The sequence below is a fragment of the Hippocampus comes genome, unplaced genomic scaffold, assembly GCF_001891065.2.
Source record: "Hippocampus comes isolate QL1 unplaced genomic scaffold, H_comes_QL1_v1.1 scaffold7, whole genome shotgun sequence".
In the NCBI taxonomy this organism is placed as follows: domain Eukaryota; kingdom Metazoa; phylum Chordata; class Actinopteri; order Syngnathiformes; family Syngnathidae; genus Hippocampus; species Hippocampus comes.
The window spans coordinates 813,287-820,213 of record NW_017842060.1 but is presented as its reverse complement, the minus strand read 5'-3'; the positions used below and the strand labels follow the sequence as shown (position 1 = coordinate 820,213).

At 49.8% G+C, this 6,927-nt stretch overlaps 1 protein-coding gene across 1 annotated transcript in view; it reads right to left on the bottom strand.

Annotated features, from left to right (window-relative positions):
* cacna1ib (calcium voltage-gated channel subunit alpha1 Ib) overlaps positions 1–2,360 on the bottom strand; it is a 103,389-nt gene extending 101,029 nt beyond the window's left edge. The window contains exon 1 of the mRNA XM_019861719.1: positions 1,753–2,360. The gene's annotated coding sequence lies outside the window, so the exon portion shown is untranslated. The remainder of the gene's footprint in view (positions 1–1,752) is intronic.
* Between the last annotated feature and the right edge of the window lie 4,567 nt (positions 2,361–6,927).

Below are 6,927 nucleotides of genomic sequence, written 5' to 3'. Positions count from 1 at the left end.
TGTGTGTGTGTGTGTGTGTGTGTGTGTGTGTGTGTGTGTGTGTGTGTGTGTGTGTGTGTGTCAGAAGGGGACGCCTCGAGTTATGGGGTCGTATCGATCGAGGCGAGGTGTGCAGTGATTGAGGGTTGCTTGGGGGCAGGAGGCAGCAGGAGAACGATGGGTCACTCGATTGGTCGCAGCAGGAAATAACATCAGGACGAAGGGTGAGGAGGGGCAGTACAGCAGGTTGGCAGTTGATGATATATATATATATATATATATATAACAAAACCCCCCACCCTTGCACTTGCATCTTGGGTTTGGGCTTCATCTGGTATGCGTGACTTCATTTGCATTTATCAATTTGATGCATCCAAGCTCACTCGTGAAATCTTTCCATGCAGAGTGAATCAAAACATTGTCCGCTGCGCCCTGTGACCTCTCCCCTCCGAAAATCAATCTCGCGCTCTCGCCGCGATATGGAATCGTCGTCGCTGAAGGTCCGCGAAGCGTGTAGCGTGTCGAGCGTAGCGTGTCGCTGTTGAGCACTGCTGCCGCCGAACGGCATCTCTCAACTTGGCCTTTTAGTCTCTGACGGATGTTCAAAATGTATTGACTTGCTCCACGTGAGCAGCGACGCGAAAGTGGGCACTTGTTATGGACGATCAATGGAACATGTTGGATTTGGCGCCACCTGTTGGCAGCTTCAAGCATGACTTTCACACTTGTCGGGCTTTGGTGGAAAAAAACAATATCTGCGATAATTCATATTGTTTCGAGTTTGGGAAAAAGAGAAAATCATAATTTTGGGGTTGCGGGGTTATGGAAATAAATGTCAAAAAATTCAGTCTAACAAGAATACATTCCGATTTTTCAAAATTAAGCCATATTTGACAAAACAGCCAAATGGGGGAAAAACAGTTGCAATTGTATTTTTTGGACACAAAAAATTGGAATTCAGTTTTCCGATGATTGACCCTGGAACACACACACCACACACACCACACACGGCATTCAACCTCTCGAGACCACCACTTGGCTCATGGCCAGATGGGGTCTGACCATTTGACCTTGAGGGAATATAAATTCTCATTTCCGTGCCAAAATGGGAAATCATGATGACATCATCGTCTTAGCAAACTAATGAGTGATCTGGAATGCTGTTGCTTGTCGCTTTGATTGGAAGCGTGACATGATATAATCGACTACTGTAAAACTTGATGGCTGAAGATCGCATTCATATCGAAAGCAATCACCGGAAAAAAAAATGCAAACAGATTGAGTGACTTCACACTGACAAGCAGCCACCGAAATTTGGACAGTCGCAGAAAATATCATGCATTTTTATATTTTGCATTTGTTTAATCTTGTTGTGACGTTGCACTATGAACTCGCCTTTGATGTGCTGTCTTGTGGCGACCTCTGACCCCCATCCTCAAAAAAAGCACTTTGGCGACCTAGAATCTCATTCAGCTTCCAATAAAAAAAAATAAATAAATAAATAAATAAAAACAGCACTGTGCACATCCACTCCCAACCCCAAATTGAGATTTTTTTTTTCCTTCGATCTTGGATGCGCTTGCAGCCGTTCCTAATCAAGTGGCCACGAGCCAGAGCGGCTTGATCCGAAAGCACTCCCCCTGTCGTACTAACCAAGTCAGTCAGCGCTTGCAAGGCACACATCCAATCTGGTGCTGGTCCATGTCACGTGACCGAAAACCAGAAAAGAACACGTGAATTTTGATGATGCAAAAAATAGAATATGTTACTTACCCTCTCCTTCGACATGAAACCTCCACAGCCGTGCTCCGAAAAATAAAACAATGATCAGAATCAATCCTGGTAATCCAGAATGGGGGAAAAAAAAAAAGATCCGGATCCACTCTGGAAGTCCGGCTTGATTCTGAAGGCAATCCAAACCGGGTTCTCCTGTCAGGTATTCCACGTGCACGAGCGTCCAAACATTCCCGCTTGCTTGGAATCCTGTTGCACGTGTCACATACTTTTTGCGAAGCGTGCACACGCGCGTCCGGTTGCGCGTCCACACACCGCGCGCCTTGGCGGAGGGATGCCGTGCCGCGCCACACGGTTCTTCTTAAGCGGAGAGTCGACGCGATGTCACCGTGGCCGCGGAGAACCTGAGCGGGCGCAGGGAGTGTCTCTTCCTCCTCCTCCTCCTCCTCCTCTTCCTCCCCCTCTCTCCCCCCGCGATCCACGTGCGCTCGGCTGCGTCATCGGTGGAGCCGCAGGTTCGAGTCCGCCGCCGCAGATTCGTGCGTCCGTCCGACTGTCGGTTCGCCTTCTCCTGCTCCTTCTCGCTTCCAAACTCTGGGAATTCCTCAAGTGAGGCGCAAAAAGGGATTCATCCTCCTCCGCCTCCCACACACGCACGCACACACACACACACACACACACACACACACACACAAACACACACACACACACACACACACACACACACACACACACAAAATCATCTGATTTGCTTCCCATTCATCCAATTTTTGTACAAACAAAACAAAACAACTCCGTTTGAAACCCTAATTTCTAAGTCCTAACCCCGGCTTGAAACACAAAAGTTGGTTTGAAGCCCGAATCTGAAACTGAAACTTCTGTTTGAAACCCGAACGTTACCTTCGACCTCGAACTTGAAATCCTGGTCCTTGTTTGAAAACTTAAACCGGGCTTGAAACCAAAATTTCAAAGCTTCGCCTTGGTTTCAGACCCCAATTTTGAAATTTTGGTTGAAACTCGAATCCTGCCTTGAAACCCTCATTTGAAACCATAACCTTGACTTCGAACTCAGACTCCAAAGCTACAGTTGCCATCGGTACATTTGAAAATCAGCGAGCGCCTCATACGTTTCTTGTCCGGTGTCCGGGTCTGCCCTGTGAGCGTCACACCTTGACAGTTAGCGTTGTGACGCTAATTAAATGTGCCACTCTCCGCTCGTCAGCGTGTGGGCCGTTTTGCCATCTGCCGCGTGCCCGTCTGGTCTGGACGTCCTTCTAAAAGCCACCCGCCGAGTGGCAGCCAAGATATTCACAGTCCCCCGCAAACCTCACCATACTAAAGAGCATTTACCGGCACGTCGGTCGAGAGTTACCTGTCAGCTCTCTACCAGTTGACACGGGAACTGTCAGGGGTGATAATGAAAAATCAGAGCGAGAGCCCTGGCGATCTGGATCACTCCGGATGCATGCGGTCGCTGTGATCCAAGTCGTGTCCGTAGGTACTGGAAAGTAGATGAGAGAGACTGAAGACAGGTGGCTTGGTAGCTAGGTTTGAGAGGAGCTAAAAAAGTGGGCAGAAGGAAGGCGGGTAGATAGTTCACAAAAAGTGAAGAAAGACGTTGGGGAAAAGGCGTGATGGAGAACTGGGAGGGTAACTACATACAGTCAAATGTTAAGTAAGTGGCCAGGTGGGAAGGGAGGTAGCTAAGACGGAAACGGGTAGGTAGCTAGGCAGGATGAAAATGTGGAGGGAGAGTAGGTCAGTGGGTGTGATTAAGTAGGATAAAAGAATCCATCCGTCCATCTTGTAGCGCTTATCCGGGGTCGGGTCGCGGGGTAGCAGCTTTAGCAGGGAAGCCCAGACTTCCCTCTCCCCAGCCACTTCTTCTAGCTCTTTCCCGGGGATGCCGAGGCGTTCCCAGGAAGGCTGGGTGACATAGTCTCTCCAGCGTGTCCTGGGTCGTCCACGGAGACTCTTGCCGGTGGGACATGACCAGAAGACATTCTAATCAGATGCCCGAGCCACCTCATCTGGCCTCCTTTCGATGTGGAGGAGAAGCGGCTCGACTTTGAGCTCCTCCTGGACGACCGAGCTTCTCTCACCCGATCTCTAAGGGAGAGCCCGGACACCCTGCAATCAAAAAATATCTTCTGAAATAATAAAATTCCTGCCGAGGGCTGGCTCATCAATCCCTTCATACTTGGCATACGTGACGCACGCATGCACACGCGCCTGAGCGCGCAAGGTTAAATGGAGCTTTGCAGCCAAGACTTCAGTCCAAGGGCTGTGCCTTTCCCTGACGCGTGGCCACCAGCTCCGCGCTGGCGTGTGGTTGTGCACGTGTGGGCTTGTATGTTTCACTGAACATCTGTCACGCTGCCATTATCCGGCTGCGCTCACATACATTATTCATGCCTGCGCATGTACAGCAAGAAAAAGGCCCGCCGCCGTGTTATGGCTCTTTAGCGAGGCGCGCGTCGCGCTCTTCTGTGTCTTCTGTGTCCGCCTCGGACCAGCTGCTCTCACTTCACGGCTCCTTTCTTGGATGCGGAGCCCAGATTTGAGACGCCCTAACTGGGCAGCCGCGGCGGAGGCAGTTGCCTCATCCTCAAGGAGCTCCAGGGAAGCAAGGCGCAAACACACACACACACACACACACACAAACACACAATTTTTTTGTGTCTGTTGAGCCGCTTCTCCCCCATGTAGAGAGGAGCCAGATGAGGTGGCTCGGGAATCAGATTTGGATGCCTCCTGGGTGAGGCTGAGGTGTTCCGGGCATGTCCCACCGGCAGGAGGCCCCTGGGACAACCCAGGACATGCCGGAGAGGCTACGTCTCCTGGCTGTCCTGGGAACGCCTTGGGATTCCCTGGAACGAGCTGGAAGAAGTGGCTGGGGAGAGGAAAGCCTGGGCTTCCCTGATAAAGCTATTGCCCCTGCGACCCAACCCCGGTGTGTAATAATATATATCTACCAACCTGCCGACCTAATTTTCGGCTCCCAATCCATTTTTTCCACTTCCTTCCTTCCTGTCACAATGCTCTTTTGTTACCATCCTGGGCTGATTGTTTTTCTGTTGCAGTGTCAAGCAATGGGTCGACTCGAAGAGGATGGGTCAGTTTCACCCACCATTGAAAGAAGAATAAATGATTCAAGCAGCCGTTGGGTCAGGGTTGGCCCGTTTTGTTCACTGGCATGAGTTACAGGTACGCCTCTGTTGGGTCGTAAAAGCCCCGCCTTCCAAGGGTGGTCTTGTCTCTTCGAAGTTGCCCTTTTTTTTTAGGCCACTTTCCTGTACCTGGCACTGCTGTTTTCATGGTGAAGTGGAGCAATGAGGACAGGTTCACTCCAACCATCGACATTCTGACTGACCTTGCTAGCTACCAGGCTACACTTCCATCCGAGAGTGTCTTGCCTACCAACTGGTCTGAGATTCATTCCTTGTCTGGGGATCCCAAACTCGAGGCCCGCTGAATGGGCAGCGAAAAACAGCAAGGAGGGCTGCCTAATCATCCAGAGGCTCCGGAGGGAAAAGGTTGTCTGGCGCTACAGTCCATGGATCTTTCAGTCACCAAGGACGGACGCTTCTGCTCTTTTTGTCCATAATACTTGAGAGGGGCAAAGGGGCGAAAGCTGGGGTTTTTTTTCTCTTTTAACTTTTTTTTTTTTTCCAAGTTCCTGTCATTCAGCATCGTCCAGTTGCTGAAGGGAGGCCGATCAGCGGGCATCTGTCTTTTCCCGAGCCAAATGTCAGCCATTGGAGCTGGCTCCTCCTCCTCCTCCTCTTCCTCGACGGATCCCTTTTGTCTTATCTACTCGGCGTGCCACGTCCCTCTTCGTCTTCCCGACGTTCCCCCGTTTTTTTCCTCACGCCTCTTATCACCGCCCCCGGCTGACATTTAACGCCCCGCGCTGTAATTTATTGCCGAAACCGCCGCCGGTCGGGCCGTCTAACAGGGGGTTAAGCGCGACAGCTAAACGAGACGGATCGGCGTCACCGAGGTTTGCCGCCGCGCCGGCGTCTGGCACCTCCTGGGAGAGTTTATCAGGGAAAGTTGCTGTGTTCTGATCCCAGCTACAAATGCTTTTATATAGCAGATGAGTGAAAGGGGAGAGGAAGAAAGTTTTGTTCAGGACATTTTGAGTGTAAGATCAAAAATGGTGCGGTAGAAGAAAGAGTCATGTACGTCAAATATCCATCCGTTATCTCGAACCGCAGACGTATGGATAAATCTTGAGATTTTGACAAGATTTTTGCCGTTGCCTGACGTCAGCTCACGTGTCTTGGTGTGCGTTCCCGGCATTAAAGATACGGTATGCAGCTTGGTAGTTATGATTCATTTTTAACGTTAACATTACATAGCTCAGGTTAAAATAAGGTCCTGGTGCATCAGAGTGTTGGTGGCGGTGGGGGTTGGGAGGTGGATGACGGGTGGTTGGGTTGGCTCCCGCGGACCCACCATCTGGTTTCCTTGGCAACAACATGCCACCGCATGACCCGGACGGTGTTGGACCTGCTCTGCAACAAGGCAGCAGCAGTGAAGCTCATTAATGAACAAGATGCTTGAGTTCTAATGACGTTCAATGAGCAGTCAAAAAAAGCTTCTTTTTATTTATTTATTTATTTTTATTCTCGTGGGTGGGCCAAAATCAGTTTTTCCTCATCTGACTTCCTAACCTGAAGCAAACCGGCGGAAAGTGTCACCACCGCAACTCAAGAAAAACTCAGAAAAGGGCAAACAATGACTTTGAACACAAACACACGCATCCCAAAATATGCCCAGTAGTGCTGAACAGAAAACAAGTTTTTATTTTTATTTTAGCAAAATTAGTCGACCAGAGAGACAGTCGCATCCTTGTCTCAAGCACGAGTGATCGTGAGGTATGTGGCTCAGTGAAAGTCGCAGAGAAACCAATTTGGTGGCTCGCCATTTCGTATAAACTGGACTGCGGCTGCTGTGTCAATCTACTGCATTGTGTGCACCTCTTCATGCAATTTCTCCCTTTTCTTGCCACGCCATTTATATTAATCATCAGAATATGGAAGCATTCCTATATTTAGTCATGACAGCTAACTAATTGTATCAACACATGAGCTAATGCATCATATGAGCGATACACGCACGTGCGCGTACACGCACGTGAGTGCACGCCCACACACACACACACACACACACACACACATGCGCACACACACACACACACACACACTT